The sequence below is a fragment of the Erpetoichthys calabaricus genome, chromosome 6, assembly GCF_900747795.2.
Source record: "Erpetoichthys calabaricus chromosome 6, fErpCal1.3, whole genome shotgun sequence".
Lineage (NCBI taxonomy): Eukaryota > Metazoa > Chordata > Cladistia > Polypteriformes > Polypteridae > Erpetoichthys > Erpetoichthys calabaricus.
In genome coordinates, this window is record NC_041399.2 from 12,982,559 (window position 1) to 13,006,954 (window position 24,396).

General features: G+C 40.8%; 1 protein-coding gene across 1 annotated transcript in view; it reads left to right on the forward strand.

Annotated features, from left to right (window-relative positions):
- The first annotated feature begins 273 nt into the window (after positions 1-273).
- Positions 274-24,396, forward strand: part of LOC114653209 (cadherin-7-like) — a 322,615-nt gene continuing 298,492 nt past the window's right edge. Inside the window, 1 exon segment of the mRNA XM_051929318.1 lies at positions 274-664. The gene's annotated coding sequence lies outside the window, so the exon portion shown is untranslated.

Below are 24,396 nucleotides of genomic sequence, written 5' to 3' on the forward strand. Positions count from 1 at the left end.
CCCCCTATTAGCAGCTCGTCTTTTTATTTTTTTGAACAGCATTACCGTCAAAACAGGAAGAAAAAAATCCTCTATTAAAATCTCTCCCCAAGCTTGAAGCTTTCAAATGCAAATTCTTCACCGGGAGATGGATTGTCTTCAGCCCCACCCCCTTCAATCCCTCTCCCTACAACCCCGTTTACCACCCCCCAACCCTATCCCCCCCCCCCCCCCCCCCGCCCTTTTTTTTATTCTTAAGACTCAATCTATAGATTCTGTCAAGTGGGAGTTCTGCTTTGGGTCACTTGAATAGCACCTAGTCATCCCAGGGTGGTAAAAAAAAAATACAAAGTCTTGCGTCTCCTTTTTTCCTTTCCTCTTTTTTTTCCTTTCTTCCGTTTTCCTTTTCTCTCACTTGTATAATTTGAAGTGGCATTAGGAGCGCCAGGCGAGGCGAGCCTGATATTGGGCGAGAAGTCCAGCGCACCGGAGACCAGCAGTTTCAGTTGCGTCTTTAGCTCAGTCTCCCCAAAGCTGCTCGAAGTTCGAGTCGGAGCACCAGAAAGGACTGTCGCTGCTTCACGCACGCATCGGGGAGGACGGAGAATTTAAACTATAACATCACAAAATCTCATACGGACAGCCTCGCGTGGATTCGGCAAAGCTACAGGACGGCAAATGGGAGGTAAGAAAACGTTTCTGTTTCGGATCAAGCGCTCCCGAGCTCAGGTGGCTCTCTGTCTTAGCTAGCGCATATCCAGCGCGGAGAGGAAAGTGCCAGTCGGCTGCAGTCATCGAAAGTACTCGAGCAAGTGCAAAGTCATCTGCGTCGGAGCCCGCTGTTCGATCGGATAAAAGTACTTCTGTGGTACAAGGGTGAATACCCTCCAAAGGGGGCTGCTGGAATTTTAAGAGCGGGGGACTCTAGATGTGCCCGCCGAGGGAACAGGGGTGCCCGACCGTTCCATAGTCCTCATCGCTGGACAATGTTGGCACAATCTTTAATTAGTATTCTGGGAAGAAGGCTACCTCTGCAGTGTCTGTTGTGCTTGATACCGACCCCTGGCTTTCTCTTACTGCAAGCAGATTCTTTGCTTTTTGTGGTTGTATCTTCTCATTTTTTGCGACGTGCGTTAGGCAATGCGGGACCGATCTTTCAGTCGGGCAGCACTGACAGGCACATTCACACTGGGTGACCACTCTGAACGTTCTGTGCAGCGGGCAGGTGAGGACGGACACAACATGCAACTTTATCGGCAAAGACAGGTGTACGCGGGGCGCAAGAGACAGCGAGCCCGCCGCTCGCACTTAAAACCGAAAGCCGCTCGCAAACTTACACCTCAGGTGCTTGCGCAGTATTTTCGCTTCATCTTTTAGAGGACCTTGGGCTTAAAATGACCTGCCTTACTTATTGTTTCTTTAATTAAACGATGCCACTTTGCACAGAGTCTTCCGCCTGAATGAATGCCTGCGCATTGGGAGAAGCGGCTGAAAGACAAGAGGGGACGAGAGACCCGCACGCGCCGGCCGGACGATCCTGAAGTCAAAGACTGAGGGCACTGACATCACCCGAGTGGGGATACCCAGGCGCTCTTCTCTGCCATATATATATATATATATATATATATATATATATATATATATATATATATATATATATATATATATATATATATATATATATATAGTGGGTTACTTTAGAGCAGCATGTAATTATTCCAAATATAAAAAGGACGGGAGTTAAATCTAATCATAAACAGCCGACTTGTTGGTATAGCAGAAATGTTTTCTTATTGATTTTAATGCATTTTTATACAGTGCCTTCTATCTATCTATCTATCTATCTATCTATCTATCTATCTATCTATCTATCTATCTATCTATCTATCTATCTATCTATCTATTATACAATGCCTTTCTTATCGGTTTGTCTATTACACCTATGATAAAATAGTACCTTTAACTAAATTAGCAAAACAAACAGAGGCAATCAGAATAAAAAAAAAATGGGAAAGAAATTTCCTTCACAGTTGCCTCTTATATTGTGTCATTCATATCTGTTGAAAAATTTATATCTCTGTTTAATATAACATCCTACAATGGACTGGCAGCAGAGCATTGTTCCTGCCTTGCAACTTTTTGCTCACTGGGATAGGCACCAGTCCCCTGGGACCCTACTCAGGATAAAACTGGAATGGATAATGGATGGATGGATATTTAATATAGTCTTTTCTATTTAATGTATATAGCACCTTTCTATCTATCTATCTATCTATCTATCTATCTATCTATCTATCTATCTATCTATCTATCTATCTATCTATCTATCTATCTATCTATCTATCTATCTATCATATAGTGCCTATCTGTCTATCATACTTATAAAAATACATTCTACTAAATAAAAAAGCATGAAGAGAGACAAACAATACAAAAAGAACACTGAAGATCGTGTCTTTTCTGTTATCCTATACAGCTCTATTCATATCTCTGTAGGAATGCTGGTTGGCCCAAATGGTTATTTTTGAGCATTATAATCACAGTCTTTAAGCTTAAGTGTTTTCAGCATACATGTCAGGCTTTGCCACTAGACAGCTTTTTTGAACTTTCTTCCTTAAAGCCTAAAGTTAGGCAGCTCCGCATTACTCCAACTCCAGTCACAACATTGTGTAGGTGTTTTAATACTTTTCTTCTTTAATGACTTTGGTCAAGCATCTTTTGTTTGGTAAGGATTATGTCATTACTAAAAACAGCTTGTAAGGTGTTGCCTTCTGTTTGCAGTACTGGGAGTATGGTGAAGAAGTTATAGAAAATGCAGCTTTCCTCAGTGTCTAAAATGCAGTAATTTTTCCTGTGCAATAAAAAAATCTATCTATCTATCTATCTATCTATCTATCTATCTATCTATCTATCTATCTATCTATCTATCTATCTATCTATCTATCTATCTATCTATCTATCTATCTATCTATCTATCTATCTATCTATCTATCTATCTATCTATCTATCTATCTATCTATCTATCTATCTATCTATCTATCTATCTATAGGAATGCTGGGTGACCCAAATGGTTGTATCTCAGTAATATAATCACAGTCTTTCTTCCACACATGTTGGGTTTTACTGCCAGACTGCCTTTTTTGAACTTTCTTTTTTAAACCCTAAAGGAAGGTTGCTCCACATCACCCCAAGTCCAGTCACAATGTTGTGTAGGGTTTTTAAAGTTGATCATCTTTTTCATTTTTATGTCATTGGACAAGCATACTTTGTTGTAGTAAGAGAGATGGTGTTTTTCTAAAAGAAGCTTGTAAGGTTTTGAATGCTGCTTACAGTGTTGGATGTGTGGTGTAGAAATTAAATAAAATGCAGACTTCCTCAGTGTTCAAAATACATTAATTTGTACTGTACTATCTATCTATCTATCTATCTATCTATCTATCTATCTATCTATCTATCTATCTATCTATCTATCTATCTATCTATCTATCTATCTATGTCATGTTTTGATCCTGCCGACTATACTAAAATTAATATCTATCTATCTATCTATCTATCTATCTATCTATCTATCTATCTATCTATCTATCTATCTATCTATCTATCTATCTATCGTAGACATATCAGACTTTATGTATTTGACGACACGTCCATTTTCTGTTTATTTTCTAAAGCCTTTTGTAGCGTGAGCAGTATCGTTGTATAAAGTACCCATGAACAAGCACATCCACACACATGTCAACATGACCAGAACAGAAGTCAGCCCTTACAATTCTATTTGTATTGAATTGTTGAAAGTTATCCTTTATCTCTTTCTTTAGTTCTTGTAAATCTTGAAGGTTGGTATCCTTCAAAAAAAAAAATTAAAACTTTAGAATAATATTCAGCTTTTATGTTTTTTTCCAACAGTTTTCCCCAACTGAAGTAGTAATGACAACTCCTGAGGGTACTGATAACGGAGTAGCAGCATTCTCATTGTTCAACCACAGCGTTCTCAGCAGGCACACTCGTGTCATGTTAGTAGGTCTGTGTTTACTCACCAGTTGGAGAACTTTGTATCGACTTTGCTAGTTTGTTATTTTGCTGTTTCCGTGTTTAAATAGTATGCCCTTTTCTACCACCCCCATCTCTCCAGCAATACATCTCTGAATTGCATGTGGGTATTTTTGTGGCTATTGTGACTTATTCTTCACTTTCATTTATGACAATGGGCAACCATCTGTTGATTTGTTTAGGGTTTGATATGAAAAAGTGGAATGATTGTAATTCACTGGATTAACATACTCCGTTTATAAAAGGAAAATAGCAACATTTTATCTCCCTGTTTAAGGTAATTTTACAGCAATTATTACATTAATTCAAAATATAATCTATTGCAATTTTAGAAATGTACTAATTTGGCTGACAGCTTTATCGAAGGCAACTTAAAACATGTATGATACAACTGGGAACATTTTTTTTTTTGTTTTCCAATTGCAGCACAGTCAGGTCAAGTGACTGGGTTAGGGAGACACAACATCACTAGTGGGATCTGAACCCACAAACACAGGGTTTAAAGTCCAAAGCCTTAACCACTGAGCCACACTGCCTACCATGATGATCTTGATAAATGAACAGAACTAACAAAGAGACATCAAGGATTCGTAACAATGTATTGAACAGAAATTCTGTAGTCTGACTGAGCCTCGCTTCATAGGCGCCTCTTAAATAGTATATAGCATAGCATAAATAGCATATCTAATGCTAAATCTATTTCTCTGTTTTATATGGTATCTTTTCTCTTTATCTTATTTAACACCTTTCTATATATGTATTATACAGAATCATTCTCATTTAATTACACTTATAAAAGAGTGCCTCTTACTAAAATAAGGACACAGGGAGACAACAGAAAATCTTCAGCCTGTAGCTACCTGTTATATAGCGCCTTTCATATCTATGGATAAATCACTGCACTGGCCTTGTCTATTTATTTTATAGCACCTTATTATTTGTATTATTATTATTATTATTATTATTATTATAAAACTCATATATACAGTAGATAATCTATCTATCTATGTATCTATGAATTAAATAGTGCCTTATTCATTTATATATGGTATAGTGCCTTTCATATCTATCTATTAATTACTGTATATAGTGCCTTCTACATCTATCTGTCTATCTATCAAATGGGGCCTTATCTATATATTTGAGTTTTATAGAGTTCCTTTCACAATATCTATCTATCTATCTATCTATCTATCTATCTATCTATCTATCTATCTATCTATCTATCTATCTATCTATCTATCTATCTATCTATCTATGTCATGTTTTGATCCTGCCGACTATACTAAAATTAATATCTATCTATCTATCTATCTATCTATCTATCTATCTATCTATCTATCTATCTATCTATCTATCTATCTATCTATCTATCTATCTATCTATCTAGTGGAGTCACTGTCTGTTTATTATATAGCACTTTACCTGTCTGAATATCACACAGTATCTATCTATCTATCTATCTATCTATCTATCTATCTATCTATCTATCTATCTATCTATCTATCTATCTATCTATCTATCTATCTATCTATCTATCTATCTATCTATCTATCTATCTATCTATCTATCTATCTATCTATCTAGTGGAGTCACTGTCTGTTTATTATATAGCACTTTACCTGTCTGAATATCACACAGTATCTATCTATCTATCTATCTATCTATCTATCTATCTATCTATCTATCTATCTATCTATCTATCTATCTATCTATCTATCTATCTATCGCAATTAAAGATTGAAATGTTTGTTCTATTTAAACATAATCATATAAAGTTTCTTAAAATGAGATACATACAATATGAAACTGGACAGTAACACTATAACTATTACTACTACTACTACTACTACTACTAATAATAATAATAATAATAATAATAATAATTATTATTATTATTCTGTCATGCTTTCAGTTGACAGACACAGAAACAAGCTGTGCAATGTTGGACAAAAATATAGTTTTTGACTAGAATAAAGAAGGAAAAGTAAAAGCTATCTGCAAGTATAAAAGGATGTCGTAAGCAATGCAATGCTCTCAGCAGGCCTTCATTTTCTGCGTTTATTAAATGTGACACCGTGAGGCTCCTTTCTCTCGCTCGGCCCGCTTTGTGTTAACAGTGGCCATAAATCCCTCTTCGCACCACTAGGTGGCAGGGCTACTGTCTTTTAGAGAGGGCGCAGGACCCTCCGCTGTCTCTCTCTGTCTTTTTTTCTTTTTTTTTTCTCTTTTCTCCCCCCCCAGTCTTTCTTTGACATTGATCTACAGACGGGAAGCCGCACAACCCCAAGGTAAAGCTGGCAGCAGCTTTTTAAAGGACGGCGTATTGAAGCAGCTGGGCTGCAGCCTGGCCAGTTACTGGTGCACAAGTAGTAAAGGCCTAAGGGAAGGTGAAAGAGTGGAGAAAGGAATGGAGGGGAGACTAGAAAACTTGAAAGGTAACGGAGCAGAGTCTTTGAGGGTCCAATAGAAATCACCCATCTTCACATGCTCTGCAGTTGAACGTTGTTAATGTGCGGAGTGTAATATAATTTGCTGCGTTCCTCTATTCAATGGACTTATCATTGGGAGTGCGTGGGAGCAGAAGCAGCATTTGGTTGCAGAACTTTTTACCAAGCCTTGCACATGGATGTGAGCGCTCGCTATTTTCTATTTTCTTGAAGATGCACAGAATTTTGATTGCAGGAAAGAAAAAAAAAAAGTTTCTCCCACAAATCCCCCCCCCCCCCCCTTTTTTTTTTTTGCCAAAAGCAATTAATGTTTCAAGCTTCAATCAGAGAGCATTGTGGCCTGATATTAGGAGATATTATTGTAATTAGGAGCTGCTGCAGGTTATTAGAATTGCGCTAAAATGTGCCTCGCAGATTTGCCCGGCTTTCAAGCCTGCTTCTGTCAAATTAATGAGTATGCCTGCTTAACCCTGGGAATCAGGAATATTTGCTTTCCAGAAAATGTGTGGGTCAGCCTTTATGTGTTTTAATCATCTGCTCATTTTTCTCCCTTTTCCTTGTCATACACTTTATTTAGTTAGCCGCTTTCATCTCTTTTATGGTTGTGGTGCCATTAAAGAAAACAGACAGCACCCGTGATTGGGTTGTTCAAAAGGGGCCACATTTACCTCAAGTGGGAAATTTTAAATGGACGTTAAGTAAAATCCCCCTCCCATTTCAACACGCACTTTAATGTTTTAGAGTGATTTGTAGGATTTCTCTTTAACATTCTGAATATTGTAAAAAAAATTAAATAAATAAATAAATGAAACCCTTCTTGGTTGAGGTGAAGGTTGTTTTGGCTTGACATGGCACAGGCAGACCACTCTTCTTGTGCTTCAGTTATCGCAGTCAGTCTGGGCGGCGTGTTTTAAAAGCACTCTTTATGAAAGGCACACGATTGATTGATTGATTGATTGATTGATTGATTGATCAGTGGATTGCCAAACAAATGCCAAAAACTAAAACTGACAGCAGTTTGGGAGCTCTTATGGTTTACTCCACGGTCATTGCCTGAAGTACATGTTTCGGAACAGTAGCAGCAGTTAATAAGCCATAAATGTATTTTGATGAACACTGCAAATCCCCGCACTTCACAGCAGTCAGCGGCCACAGATTTATAGCAGCCGTGCCGTAAACAGACAGCAATTTGGCATCTGGGTAGACCCTTTTTTTTTTTGTTTTATTTCTGTCTACTCAGGATGCTTTAACCAATCAGTCGTTTTTATTCATTTATAAAGAGTCGTACACCAAGAGCGCCACCATCACCAGGTTTGTTACAAAGCAGAAAGGACCACAATGCAAATCAGCACCTGTAAAAAGACAGAGTACATCTCTTACTTTGTGATGGTGAATGCTTTGAAAGGTGTTATATAAACTAAAGGTGATTTACTGAGGAAAGCAGAATTATTCTCCACCCACCTCATTCAAGGCAATCAATCAGTCTTTAGCAGAAGTGGCAGCCATAGAGATAAGGAAACAGGAGAAACTCCTGCGTTATTATTTATTTGGGATATACGCAGGTTAGACCACCGGCATTGGCACCACACAGTAACTTACAGGTGGGAGTTGAACCCACAGACCTATGGCTTCAAGTCCATTGCTGTAACCACTAAACCACTGCCCTTACACAGATAGCCACACTTCTGTCAAGAGCAAAAGTTACAAGTTTTGTCCATGCTGGAAAGAAACAAAAATAGATAGATAGAAAGGTACTATATCAATAATAGATAGATAGATAGATAGATAGATAGATAGATAGATAGATAGATAGATAGATATGAGATGCACTATATTAATGATAAATAGATAGATAGCTAGATTAGCGTAGTTGGCAGGATTAGATAGATAGATAGATAGATAGATAGATAGATAGATAGATAGATAGATAGATAGATAGATAGATAGATAGATAGATAGATAGATAGATATGAGATGCACTATATTAATGATAAATAGATAGATAGCTAGATTAGCGTAGTTGGCAGGATTAGATAGATAGATAGATAGATAGATAGATAGATAGATAGATAGATAGATAGATAGATAGATAGATAGATAGATAGATAGATAGATAGATAGATAGATAGATAGATAGATAGATAGATATATTAGCGTAGTTGGCAGGATAAGACTTTATATGTTTATAAAACTTTATATGTTTATGTTTAAATAGAACAAACATTTCAGTCTTTAATTGCGATAGATAGATAGATAGATAGATAGATAGATAGATAGATAGATAGATAGATAGATAGATAGATAGATAGATAGATAGATAGATAGATAGATAGATAGATAGATAGATAGATAGATAGATAGATAGATAGATAGATAGGAACTTTATAATATACAAAGTCAAAAACCAAAGAAATCAATCCTATCTTTTGTTTATAACAGGGCCCAAAACCAAAATCGTAGTCTCATGAGTAAATGACGCCGCTTTCTGGCGTCCCGAGCACTGGAAGGGGCGGAGCTTAGTGCCGTCACTGGGCGGTTTCTCTGAGTGGCAGGGAGAGAAGGAGACGAGAATGGCAGTGACACAACCCCCTCTCGCCGTGAGTAAGTCCTCTGACGTGCATGCGTGATACACAATATAATAAACAGATAGATCCATAGATAGAAAGAATGGCACTATATAATAGATAGGTAGAAAAAACACTATTTTAATACAGTGAGACAGATTTATAACTAAATATGATTTATATAAAAGGCACCTGCTCAGGCAGACAGTAGAATTTGTTATCTTGCATTCTTGTTATCTTTCTTTTTACTTTTCTTTTAATAAATACATAAATAACTATGGTCTGAACAAACATGAGAATGACTAAAAGAGAGACATTGGCAGCATGCACTGATTACAGCACGTTGCCACACCCACCACATGATAAACCACCCAGATTGGGATCCGAGTGCAGCGGATGACACCTCATGACCACGGTGTGAGGTTTGTTTTTACAGTGGCTGGAGTGCCAATCCTGCCACCAAGCCGGAAATTTCCCTTGCTAGTTGAGGGATCTGCTTGCAGGGCTGGATTCAGGTTAACGTCATACTCAGGACAGAGCAATTTCAGGTTAAGGGCTTTGCTCAAGGGCCCAATGGAGTAGAGTCATTTCTGGCATTTATGGGATTCAAACCAGCAATCTTTCAATTGCCGGTGCAGAGCCCCAGCCTCAGAGCTACCATGACTAAAAAAGAAGAAAACTTGTGCCTTGGCAGTCCCAGTCCCAGTGAGGCTCCATACAGGCGTATTGCTGTTGGTATAAAGGAGCCCCCTAGTCACATCTGACACACTTCTGCTGAATAATTTGTTGGCTGAAAGTCCTCGGTGTTGGTGTGTCAGAGAGAGGATGTGCAACATTGTTCATAATGGCACTCAGTTTAGTTTTCATTCTCTACTCCTCTATGAGCTCCAGGGGGTCCAGAGTGAGTCCCATAACTGAGCCTGCTCTTTTAATTAGCTTATTAATTCAGTGGGCTTCTCTTGAATTGATGCCATCAGCCCATCACACCACAGCATAGTAAATCTCACTGGCCATCATAGAGTTATAGAAAATGTGAAGGATGTCACTTCCCACATTACTTGTGTACAGTCTTCTAAGGAAAGAGAGCCTGCTCTGCACCTTCTTATGTAGTTCCTCTGTGTACAGAGACCAGTCCATCCAAAAGTGGAGTTGCTTTACGTTGCACTTGTTGTGTTCCTTTACCAGTATGCATCTAAACTGTGTTACTTACTATTTGGATGTTCTCATACATGAATTAAAGGCAAATAATTTATTGGTTGCTACAATTTTGTGACAAATCCCTTAGCCGGCGGTGTTGTTATCAGTTTTCAGGTTTCTCCAGCGATGCATGAAGGTCCAGTGTAGACAAATGTCTACGTCATATGCATTTCAGGTCGTTTTAGTGTGGGGATTTTGTAAATGATATGAGAACGCTAGTGTGGACGGAGATCATTTTTAGTTTAGAACTGCTGTTTTTAAATGAAAATATACTAAGGTGGACATAAATAAATCCTGTGTAGACATTTTACTGAGGTGCATGATCTCTGCTTTGGCCATTATGGTGAAAGTCCTAGCAATTGCTATACTATAATTCTAATTATATCCTATACTCCACTATACTATGTAGTGAGTGGAGGAAAGAGGAAAATGCGCACAATAATGTGTCGCCGGTGTGTCTTTGTGTGCAAAATATGCAGCATGTCATATCCTCTGTGTTGACGTAAATAAGAGGCATAAATAGAATTCAATTTGACAGGTGTGCTGTAGATGACATGCATTACACAGCTGCGGAAAATAACACAGGTAAATACAGCAGTGCGTGTGGCTTTAGGAAGAAATATTTCTTGTTTTCCATCCCCAAAAAAGTTTAAAATTCTCAAAAACTTTTAAGTGAGTGAGTTTCACACATCCACGTCATAGGAACACCTTCTGGGCACATCTGAGGTATGTACCACCACTCCGGGACGATAGGGGTCGCTGTTGCTAATTAAGTTGGTTCCCTGTCCCTCAATAGGCTACAAAAAGGACATAGCAGCACTAGAAAAGGTCCAGAGAAGAACGACTAGACTGATTCAGGACTACAGAGGATGAATTATGACGAAAAATTAAAAGAGCTGAGCCTTTACAGTTTAAGTAAAAGGAAATTAAGAGGTGACATGATTGAAGTGTTTAAAATTATGAAGGGAATTAGTCCAGTGGATCGAGACTGTTATTTTAAAATGAGTTCATCAAGAACACGTGGACACATTTGGAAACTTGTTAAGGGTAAATTTCGCACAAACATTAGGAAGTTTTTCTTCACACAAAGAACGATAAACACTTGGAATAAGTGACCAAGTAGTGTGGTAGACAGAAAGACTTTAGGGACTTTGATGTTTTTTTGGAAGAAATACGTGGATAGGACTGGCGAGCTTTATTGGGCTGAATGGCCTGTTCTCATCTCGATTGTTCTAATGTTCTAACAGTGCCATTGAGGGTAACTGACTTCACCCCTTTCAGTTAGAGTCATATAAAGCCCCAGAAGGAGACATCGTTTATGCTTTGCACCCTGCCCCACCATAACCTATTGTCTGTCTGTTGGGGCTTTAGATTTGCCCAAAATTTCAATCTCAAGTTTTCAACTTATCTTGACTTTTTAGGGTCCCATGATACTGAAAACATCTCGATGACGGGTGTGTGTCTGTCTGTGTGTCACAGTTTCTTGAGGACGGTCTAGAGCTAAAAAGGCTGGACTGGAAAATACCAAACTCGACACTTAAACCTGTTATGAGATGACGATGTGCTGATTAGTTTTTGAGCCAAATCATGCAAAGAGAAAGAGTCGCGCTAGAAGAACCCTCAAATATCATAATTCTGCGATTAATAATGAATTCTTCTCATCAGTCGCTATTGTAACAACCTATTTTATGATCAGAAAGATCAGGATCAGAGCGGTAAATAATTACTGAAATGTTATAGAATAGTTCGAGTATCTTGGTTCCTAGGGTGCAAAGCCTACTGACATTCACGTCCGAATTTTTTTTAATACGAGCAGACCACATAACGGAGCTACTCTGAAAACAGACCTGCTCAAGAGAGCCATTAAACCTTTCCTTTGACGAAACCTTTGCTATGCCAACGTGCACTTTTTTTTTAGAACTATATAACTAAAGTTAATTAAACACCAAGGTCACCCCAGCATTTCTTTTTGGAATGAATGAGTTTTGTGTTTCACATTTGGAAATATTAGTGTCAATTTCACTTTTTCTGTTTCGCTCATCCCTTTTTATAGGTAAAATGAAACTTTACAAACTACTAATAATGTTCTAATGTTCTAATTGCATAATGCATACACATAATCATACACACATATACAGTATATTGTCACAGGCAGACGGCCGGGACGCCTCCTCACTGAGAGGACCAGGGGAGCAAGCGTGGGCAGAACAATACCTCCCCCGGAACACTAGATGGCAGCCCCCCTTGTGTTGCAGCGTTGTCTCAGACTCCCGCAGGGCTTCATGGGAGATGGAGTTGGATACAACCCTGTTGGGATCTGGGGGCTTCGCCAGGGGGTGCTGCAGCTATGGGTGAGCCTTGGAGAGCAGCTTTTCCGCCACACCAGAAGTAGGTCAACAAGCACTTGCAGCACTTCCGGGTGCCTTATGAAAGGACCCGCCAGCAGACACTACTCGGGGAGCCAGAGTCGGGAGGGGGGAGACAAGCTTGTCATGGAGGAGAAAGACAAAAGAGAATAGAGAAGGAAAGTAATGTGTTTGTTCTTTGGGACTGTGTTGTGTACTCGTGGGGACGGGGAAGATGTTCTTCACGAGGGAAGAAAATAAAATAAAAGGTGTTATTAGTGTGCCTCCTGGGTCTGTCTGTGTCAGGTTAAGCGCTGGAATAGTGCCATCTATTGTCATAATACATATATATATATATAGTGAGATTTTTGAGACCCTTTGAGATCTCCCCAACTGTGCTGCATGCTGAAATTCGATTGACATATCAGTCAAGGATTTCTTGCCCATTGCCGAGTCAATCGCAAATTTACAGCCTCACCGCGTAACACGTTTATCGTCCAATGGTTGATGCAAGGATCGATTTAACCCGGACACTGACCTGGCCCTGTCGCTGCTTCTTTGCTGTGTCTGTGTGTACTGAAGTGGCAGCTCCAGTTTGAACAAACACCCTTACTGTTCCTGTTTCGACTGGAGTAAAGTTGGTTTTCTTGATTCCTTTGGACTCCACATTTTCTTTTGCTGTAAGACAGGGACTTGCGTGTCATCATATATTGTTAAATAGGACACAAAAACAAAGGGAAACGTTTGGGATATCCACTCTGTATACTTGGAAAAAAGGCCATTGTAGAAATGTCTTTACAGACTTGAGCTCAAAGCAGAACTGAGGGCAAAGAGAACGTGGGTAGCATATATAGTATAGCAGGCGGACAGGAAGTGAAGTAGTGGGTCGGTGGAATTCTGGGACCGGAAATGACATTAGGTGAGATCTGGAGTGACGTTGGCTGTCTTCTGACGACCAGAAGTGACTTTAGGCTGAGGGTTCGTCGGTTGGTATCCAGAGAAAGAGGAGAAAGATTTAGAGGGCAGCACCAACCCCTGAACCCATAAACTGTCTCCGATATACAGTATATATATATCTATATATATATACAGTACTGTGCAAAAGTTTTAGGCAGGTGTGAAAAAATGCTGTAAACAAAGAGTGCTTTCAAAAATGGAAGTGTTAATCATTTATTTTCATCAATCAACAAAATGCAGTGAATGAGAAATCGATATCAAATCAATATTTGGTGTGACCACCCTTTGCCTTCAAAACAGCATCAATTCTTCTAGGTACACTTGCACACAGTTTTTGAAGGAACTCGGCTGGTAGGTTGTTCCAAACATCTTGGAGAACTAACCACAGATCTTCTGTGGATGTAGGCTTCCTCACATCCTTCTGTCTCGTCATGTAATCCCAGACACACTCGATGATGTTGAGATCAGGGCTCTGTGGGGGCCATACCATCACTTCCAGGACTTCTTGTTCTTCTTTATGCTGTTGATAGTTCTTAATGACTTTGGCTGTATGTTTGGGGTCGTTGTCGTGCGAGGGGGAACCCAAAAATAACCGGAATTGAAAAAAAATTTGTTTTAATAATTGCTTACTTACTGAAATTCCTTCATGTGAATTAATGCCCTTGTCCCAGTGGTTTTTCCACTTGTGGAAACCTTTTTTGGAATTGCTGAAGAGGAACATTGTCCACTGCAGTGGGTTGGCACCCTGCCCGGGATTGGTTCCTGCCTTGTGCCCTGTGTTGGCTGGGATTGGCTCCAGCAGACCCCCGTGACCCTGTGTTCGGATTCAGCGGGTTGGAAAATGGATGGATGGATGGATGGATGGAACATTGTCCATGGCCTGCAGCGATTTTTCTTTGACTTTGTCCATGGTACAAAAATGCTTTCCTTTTTTCAACAATAACAAGAAAAAGACATTTCCCCTCATTTGAAACATGAAAACCACTCGTAGACCTGTGTTTTATTTAAGGTTTCCTCTTTAAAAGCAGTTTCAAGCATCACTGTAGTTTCAGAAGCTGTTTTCCCTAACAGAAAACGAAATGTAACTCAGACTCGCTGTTCTTTATGCACACCCATCAGAAAAATTGCAGATCACGTTTAATAAGCACCAAGAAAAACCAACACAGAATGCCATACAAACAATACAGAGCAACGCCACATGGCAGACTGCCACAGAAGATTGTAACTATGCTACACCTAGCGGCAAAATTCGCAACTAAGTCAAGATTGTGGACGAGGTACAGATTCTAGTTATTTTTGGGTACCCCCTCGTATATTGTCATCATCTAAAGGAACACACTGGTCATGCAGGAAATGTAGGGGCAGCATCTGGTCACCCCTTTTAATATTGACAGTGTTCAAAAAAATTAAATAAGTGCTCGATGTTGTATAGAATAAAAACCAAACTCAAAATAGTGCAAAACAGAAACAATCAGGGTAGGTTGAGGGTTTGTAGATCTGTCAGTGCTTAAGCAGGAGCTCCATTCTCAGGTTTGCTCTCTGTAGAATGAGACAACCATTGCTGGGAGTGGATGGACCGGAAGGGCCGGAGAAAGAAGAGATGATACCATCAGTGACAGCAAACCTCAGATGTCCATTCATGCGTGTGAGTATATATTTACACATCCAGTATATGCACAGAAATACAGTGCATAATGGAGGGGAAGGTGTTTTGGTGATCAGTTCTTTTTTTGAATTGTCGAATTATGTATGCCATCTTCATAGTGTTCGCTGGTGGTTTAAAATGTAGGCATCTTGGAGTTACATCGTGCCTGTTGGAACTATGGAGGAAGAAAAGTATTTAATAGTTGTGACTGGCTGAAATGTAACTATACAATGAAAATGCCAATTAACAGACATTTGGACATGAACCCAGCATGAACCCGGCTTGAAAAGAAGAACATGCAAATAATAAATAAGACTTTATGACCAACACCCTCCTAACCCCACCTCATCAATCCCCCAACATCCATCTCTCCTCCTCTCCTTCTTCTTCTTCTTTCGGCTGTTCCCATTAGGGGTTGCCACAGTGGATCATCTTCTTCCATATCTTTCTATCCTCTGCATCTTGCTCTGTCACACCCATCACCTGCATGTCCTCTCTCACCACACCCATAAACCTTCTCTTAGGGATTCCTCATTTCCATTTTCCTGGCAGCTCTATCTTTAACATCCTTCTCCCAATATACTCAGCATCTCTCCTCTGCACATGTCCAAACCAACGCAATCTCGCCTTTCTGACTTTGTCTCCCAACCGTCCAACCTGAGCTGACCCTCTAATGTCCTCATTTCTAATCCTGTCCTTCCTCGTCACACCCAAAGCAAATCTTAGCATCTTTAACTCTGCCACCTCCAGCCCTGTCTCCTGTTTTGTGGTCAGTGCCACCGTCTCCAACCCATATAACATAGCTGGTCTCACTACCATCCTGTAGACCTTCTCTTTCTCTAACCTTCATTCCTCTCCTCTCTAGAGCATATCTCCACCTCTCCAGGGTCTCCTCAACCTGCTCCCTACTATCGCTACAGATCTCAATGTCATCAACAAACATCATAGTCCACAGGGACTCCTGTCTAATCTCATCTGTCAACCTGTCCATCACCATTGCAAATAAGAAAGGGCTCAGAGTCGATCCCTGATGTAATCCCACCTCCACCTTCTCCTTATATGGTATATATTGCCTTGGGTTCTTGTAAGTCTAATCATTTTGCTCTGATGATGGTTCCTTAGTAGGAATCGAAAGCTTAGGAATAAAAAACTATTTTAAGAAACATTATTCATTTGCTCACTTAATGGATTTCCAGCAACAAACAGTGCATAATATATAAAATGTCCAAACAGTGTGATATACTCTAAAATGTCCATACACTGTGTGTGTGTGTGTGTGTGTGTGTGTGTGTGTGTGTGTGTGCGTGTGTGTGTGTGTGTGTGAGCGTATATGTAAAAATTCATACTTCTGAATCACAATCTGATTATTAGGTGGTTACCTACCAGGTAACGCTTGTGATTGGTCAGCCAGGTGGCAAACTTCCACCACGTCCTCTGAGTGTGAGAAGCAGGTGACAGTTATGTGATACAGTACCTGGCAAACAATACAAAGAGTACATGACACGTGTTTCACCCTAACTGGGGCTTGTCAGATGTATGCACTTTTGATTCCCCCTTACGGGAATCGAACCTCAGACATCAGCACTTTGTGCCACATTGTGCCACAGTGGCTGGTTCGCTTACTTGACAGGGTGAAGATCACAGTACAGTATTACATTCATAGGTCTCAATCACAATCTGATTATTATGTGGTTACCTACCAGGTAACACTTGTGATTGGTTGGCCAGTCGGCAAATATCCGGCACGTCCTCTCAGTCGGGAGGAGCAGATCATAGATATGTGATACAGTATCTGGCAAACAATACAAGGAGTACGCAACACGTGTTTCGTCCTTATTGGGGCTCATCAGATGTACGCACCTTTGCTTCCCCTTGCGGGGATCAAACCACAGACGTCAGTGCCTGAGGCGAAGCCTCTGACGTTAAGCCACGGTGGCAGGTTCACAGGGTGAAGATCGGAGTATTTCATTCATATGTCTGAATCGCAATCTGATTATTTGGATGGTTACCTACCAGGTAACGCTTCTGGTTGGTCGGTCCCCATAAGGGGAAGCAATGGTGTATATCTGATAATAATAATAATAATTCTTTGCATTTATATAGCGCTTTTCTCACTACTCAAAGCGCTCAGCAATTGCAGGTTAAGGGCCTTGCTGAAGTGCCCAACAGAGCAGAGTCCCTTTTGGCATTTAGAGGATTCGAACCGGCAACCTTCCGATTGCCAGTGCATATCCCTAGCCTCAGAGCCACCACTCCGTCCTGTCTGATGGGCAAAACACGTGTCGTGGCAGGTACTGTGTCACATATGTAAACAGATATATATCTTTATATACTGTATATATGTATACAGTTTGTTGGTTGGGATCATACGCTGATTATAGCACATTGCCGCATCCACCACACGAGAAAACACACGGATTGGGAACCGAGTGCAGCCGTGCAATGGGTGCCACCACAGCTACACACTGGAACAGTGTGAGTTTTTTCTTTACAGTGGCTGGAGTACCAATCCTGCCACCAACCCCTGGGTTTTCCCTGCATGTTGGTGGACCTGGATGCAGATTAACTTCAAACCCAGGACGAAGTGATTGCAAGTTAAGGGCCTTGCTCAAGGGCCCAATGGAGTAGAACGTTTTTGATCCATCAGCCTCTCCGATTGCACAGATCCCTAGCCGCAGGGAAACCACTCTGCCCAGTATACAGTAAATACAGTACAAGGATATTTTTTCTCTAGGCAGCTTTTGTTTTAATCCAATTACACTGACTAGCGCTTGCTTGTGGGCCATTTTACACGTGTAACAGCAGTTAGATTATTTGAAATGAATACTGAATGGGAACTGCTTCAGATGGGAACATTGCGTCCCATCCCTCTGCTTGCTTGTTAAGCAAGCCTCCCCATTTTGCAGAAAGTAATAATGTCCATCTCGTGTAACTGTGCCATATGCTTTGGGCAGTCTCCTCCTTTCGTCTGATAACCAGATGCAAGCCGCAGCGTGTGCTCTCCATTTACAGCTCTCCCATGTGAGTACGGAGACAGTTCACAGCGGGGAGGGGTTGGCGCATACTTGTTGTGTCATATGGTTGTAGGAGCAAATGTATTAAATCACGCTGGCACGAGTCTTGGAGCCAAGGCACTGAAGGGGGACCGAGAGCAAAAGCAACATCTCTGTGGACCGAGAAAGCTGGATGAAGGTGATAAGATGTCCGAATTTGGATATATGCAGAGCAGCAGCTCCCTCCTGCACTAAAAAAGAAAATCCCAACGTGTTGTGGAGTTTTTCATTTACTTGAGGGATGTCGATGTTTTTATTGAAAGGACAAGCGTTAATGTGAATCTCTTTACTCTTTTTTTTTTTTCTTCTTACAAGCCATTCAAATGGGAGCAAAGGCCGCAAATCGCTGGCACACAAACCTAAAATGTGCAACTGATGGGTTTTCCCTTTTCAGTTTCTTTTTATTTTGAAAAGCAATTTAATATTTATTGAATAGCTCCTTGTAACTGAAGAGGTAAGGCTGAAAGTTTGAAATCTAAGAAAATGCCCCTATGACTAAAATTAACCCTTTTGACAAGCATGGCGTGTAGAAAGTGGGCATCCTAATAGACCACCGCCATGCAAAACTGTCATTTTCGGCTGCTCTGCCTGATTTCTTTTCCCAGAGTAAGTCGTGCTCACTATCTTCGCTTTCCCTGATGAGTCCACAAGAGGTGACTGTTTTTCTTTATTCTGAATGGTGCAATTTAAATTATATCCTCCCACTGTGCAATGGACACCCCCAAAATAATAAAACAAGCCCATCTTCAACCTGCTTGCCTCTTTCCTGCTCCTTTGCTCACTAGTCTCACCCTGTTGCGATTTGAGCGGGACTGTCCCGAGTTCAAATATCTCAAGTTCCGTGTTGCCTCCGAAAATCTCAACTGAACAAAATTTGTATGTAGAAAAAAATCTTGAGTTTTTATATTCAATATCTAGTTAAAGAGATAGACAGCCCGGTGTACCACCTTTTTATGAATAAAATTTGTAAATGTCAGTTGAATCCGAGTGTTTGAATCGTGAGTGTTCATGTAAGTTGTGTGCTCGTGTCGTCGTACATTGCCAGTGTGCATACACACCCACACTCACACAGTTGCCAATTCAGAACAACCTCCCGGGTTGGAAGACTATAAATCGGAGGCACTCACAGAAGGTGGGGTCTCATTCTGACCGACGCTCGAGAGTGAGAGCACTCCGAGCCAGACCTGATCGCTTTAACAGTATGTTATCTTCCTATATAATACGCTACCATGGCTGTCCGTCTGTCTGTCCAGGATTTTAAATCACGTGTAGCTCGCAAACCGTTTGACTTATTGACCTGAAATTTGGTACACATATACTATGTGACCTCTACTGTCCGCTTTCGGGTGATGATTGACCTCCAAGGTTATTTCTTTTTTTATTTTTTATTTTATTTTATTGTAGAATCAACTCCCGGAAGTAGGGTGGCCGTGTGGCACATGCGTATGGGCGCCGTTCTCATTCCCTACCACCTTCGCCGTCACTTTCCCTACCTCTTTATATCTTAAATCATTCTTGAGGCAGATTAAAGACTTAAGTGCCAGCTTAAGTGAAAAATTAAGTGAAAAAAACTGACTTAATCAGTTAATGTGAAAAGATGTCGACGAAAGAAGAGAAGAAGCAGGCCGCTAGGGTGGAGAAAAGAAGAGCTGTTCAGGAAACAGCAAGCGTATCAACCTCTGAGCAAACGAATGATAAATGAACAGAGAAAGAGGAGGAAAAATATAAGTCAAGTGTATTCACTGCTCGTTATCATGTAGTACACCGTTATTGATTGTTATATATTTTACATCATAACCAGTGAGACACAGATAATGGGAGAAAAGTAATCTGAAGACCAGTGCCTGTTTATAGTAACAGTTTAATTAGGGAATATATTTAACAATTCAGTATGCCCAAAACAGGATCATCTTTAGCCCTGCTCTGTTGGCTATACTACAGTCTAGGCGTAAATTCTTCTCCAGTTTATTGTTTGGTTCCTTTTGAATTTTAATTCATTTTCACACTCATTCGTTTGCTTTGTTCCAAATCAGGGGACATTTTGTTTCGTTATTTCAATACCCAGTGTGAGGGACGGCCGACGTTTCAGTCTGGCCGGGACGTCCCTGAACAGAAAAAAGGAGGAAGAGCAGGCTTTTTAGGACACTGCCTCCCCCGGGACACTAGATGGTAGCTCCCCTGGACGGAAATGGTTTCCCAGATTCCCTCAGGGCATCATGGGACATGGAGTCCGTTTCCTCAGCCTTGTTGGGTGCCATGGGTGCCGACAGGGGGAGCTCACAAGGAACTTGGGGACTCCTACTGTTATTACGACCCGGAGGTACTTTGGAGGCATGAGGATGGAAGCCCGCAGTAATTCTGGGCTACTTGAGGAATGAGGGTGTGCAGATGACCCGGAGAAGAAACACTTCCGGGTCATGGACTATTTAAAGGACTTTGGGAAACCCAGCAAGGAGAGCTGGAGTTGGGTGGTAGAGTGACGGAGCTGCTGGGAGGAGAGGAGGATTATTGTTATTGATTATTAATTTGTGATTTGTGGAGTGTACGGTTGCATTGTGCACTAGTTCTGAAGAAAAATATTAAAGAAATGTTCTTGGTGCTTTTACACGTGTGACCTGGACGTCTGTCTGGTGGGTTTAGCGGGGCAACAGCGCCTCTAGTGGCCACACCAGTTAGTTTGGCTGCTTTTCACATTGTAAACTTTCAAGCGAACGAAACACATCGGTACGCATATATTGTGAAGCATGAGTCCCTGTCTTGCACCCCAAAACACGAGGCTGAGTCTCAGTACTTTAGAAAAACCAGCTTTATTCAGCTTAAAACAGGAACAGCACGGTTATTTATTGTAGATCTGCCACTCTCCTATACACTGACACAGCAGTCAGGCAGGGTCGTGACCAGGTTAGTGGCCAAGTAATACCCTACATTTACAGTATTCCTTGCATCACCCATCAATGGCAGGGGCTCATAGCGAGACCGCAATCTTTTTGGATTTGTTTTTGCGCCGAGCTGTTACAGCACTAGGAGCCTGCGGTTGCCCCATGACTGATATACTGTCTTCCACAGACGAGGCGGTCACGCTTCGGTACGCTCTTCAGCATGTAGTCCTGTTGCTGCGAGCCCCAAAACAGTTTAGAAACCTTACAATGTATAATATTGTGAACTGATACACTGTTGCATATCCCATAATTATTAACTGGAAGTCTATTGCAAATTGATGGGCTACTAAGTTTATGCACCAAGGTACACGTTTCAAACAGCCTAGTGTTACAGTCATGGCCAAAAGTTTTGAGAATGACACAAGTTTTGGTTTTCACAAAGTTTGCTGCTTCACTGTTTTTAGATCTATTTGTCAGATGTTTCTATGGTAGACTGAAGTAGAATTACAAGCATTTCATAAGTTTCAAAGGCTTTTATTGACAATTACATTACGTTTATGCAAAGTGTCCATATTTGCAGTGTTGGCCCTTCTTGCTTTTTCAAGACCTCTGCAATTCGCCTTGTCAATCAACTTCTGGGCCATATCCTGACTGATGCCAGCCCATTCTTGCATAATCAATTCCTGGAGTTTGACAGATTTGGTGGGTTTCTGTTTGTCCACCAGCCTCTTGAGGATTGACCACAAGTTCTCAATAGGATTAAGGTCTGGAGAGTTTCCAGGCCATGGACCCCAAAATTTTGATGTTTTGTTCCCTGAACCACTTAGTTCTCACTTTTGCCTTATGGCCCGGTGCTCCATCATGCTGGAAATGGCATTGTGGGTCATCAAACTGTTCTTGGATGGTTGGGAGAAGTTACTGTCGGAAAATGTTTTGGTCCCATTCTTTATTCATGGCTGTGTTCTTAGGCCAAATTGTGAGTGAGAAGGAACCCCACACATGAATGGTCTCAGGATTCTTTACTGTTGGCATGACACAGGACTGATGGTAACGCCGCTCACCTTTTCTTTTTTCCGGAAAGGGGAATAATCGGAGAAAATGACTTGACCCCAGCAGTCCTCAACAGTCCAATCCCTGTAGCTTTTGCAGAATATCAGTCTGTCCCTGATTTTTTTGTTGGCTTCTTTGATACCCTTCTTGACACCCACCAGGCTGTCCTCCAAAAGTCTTCACCTCACTCACACCTGCCTGCTGCCATTCCTGAGCGAACTCTGCACTGGTGGTGCCCGCAGCTGAATCAACTTTAGAAGACGGTCCTGGCACCTGTTGGACTTTCTTGGTCGCCCTGAAGCCTTCTTCACAACAGCAGTGGAAATGGGTTTTTATGATTAAGTTCATTTTCATGGCAAAGAGGGACTTTGCAATTTATTGCAAATCATCTGATCGCTCTTCATAACACTCTGGAGTAAATGTAAATTGCCATCCTAAAAAATGAGGCAGCAAACTTTGTGAAAATTAATATTTGCGTCATTCTCAAAACTTTTGGCCACAACTCTACAACAGAAGACGAGCTCTGCTGATGACATACACTGATGTGCTTCAGTTTCGTGACAGTTAACCAATCACACCTCTTCCTACACATTGATGGCACACAAATCTGGAGGTCTGCTGGACAGTCGATTGGGTTGCATGTTTTTATCACTTGGTTTACTTGACGTGAGTCAGATAACTCCTCCCACAACCTTAATCTCAGCTATAGTGTGACTGGGCGTGTCACGTAACATCACTAAAGTATAAGGTAAAGCGATGACTTCCTCAGTGAAGAGGAGCTCTGGAGGTCCACAGCTTGACTCTGTTGGGGTTATTGCTGTTTCATAAATTGTCAAATTGATGTCGTTGTCAGCCACCAATTGTGATAATTTTCAGCAAAGGGATAACTTCAAGTGAACACCAATCAGGAGAACAGAAAAGGAAAAAACAAAACAAAAAAAATAAATGAAACCACAAAGAAGCAAATATAAATTTGTCCAACTTACAGTAAGCCAGCTAACGTTACGTCAACTACTACTACACTAAAGCTAGCAGTTTACTGGAGTAGCAGTGGAGTAGCGTTATGTGTAACAGTTCTGATATCGAGTGTTTATCAGATATTATCAGATGTCACATTACCTACAGTAGCTGACACATGACTATTATTACTTTCATATAAACTGCAGGACTGATACATGTCATTAATGGCTGCTAACGTTAGTCGACATTTTACCAATACACACATTGATCTCTTATGCTCCTTTCCATTTGAAGCGGCAGGTCAGAATTTCTGAGTTTCTAATCGGAACTCTCAACTGGAACTCACCTTTAAGTTGAATTTCCAACTCGGAAAATGACGGTCTGTCAAGTCCGAGTTTGTCCGACTTCAGACTATGACGTCAATCCATGATGGCGACGTACGATGTGAACTCTTAAAGCTGTAGTATTATACAATTTATTAGCAGGTCTGTCCATTTGTGTCTCTTAAATCAGTCATACACACACTGCTGTCCAGCTTCTGTCTGTGGACGTGATGTTACAGTGTCTGGATATGCAAAATGCAACATAATGCATTGTTGTCAACTGCTGATTATTCCGGTGGAGCAAGCACAACAACGGTTTTCTTGAACATGTTCATAATGGTTTTCTGAATGTTTTACTGGAGCGTGGTCAACTCGGTTGTTATGTCATTCGCAACTTTGACAAAATGCAGCTTATCTTACTAGTTAGTGATTGGCTGTATGGTGAGAAAGCTCTGCACCAGCGACTTTGATATACAAAAAGAGAAATTAGAAGCCTGTTACAGATCTAAATGAATACAAGTTTTTTTCTGAAACCTTCATGTGGATGGGTTTTTTGAGAACCAGAAATGGTTTCCCCTATGGCGTCGCTCTGATGAACCACTCTCGCACCTTTAATTTTAAGAGTGTAGATTTTCAGGTTCTTTTTCCAAATCAAATACTCCCAAGCATGATTCCAATAACAATTCTCCTTGACTCTCCTCCAGGTGAGCCTTGTCCTCTACCTCCCAACTCCAACTCACCAGGGTAAGGTCGAGCAGCTTCTTTTATGCCAGACCTGTAAGTACTTCCGGTGCCACATAATTACACCCTGGAAGAACTTCTGGGTCAGGTGGAAACTTGTTAAAAGTGTGTGAGTTCTCTCCCCACAACTCCTTCTGCCGGGACTAACATTCTCCGACAGGGCTGTCCATTAGGACTGCAATTCCCAAAGTGCCCTGAGGGT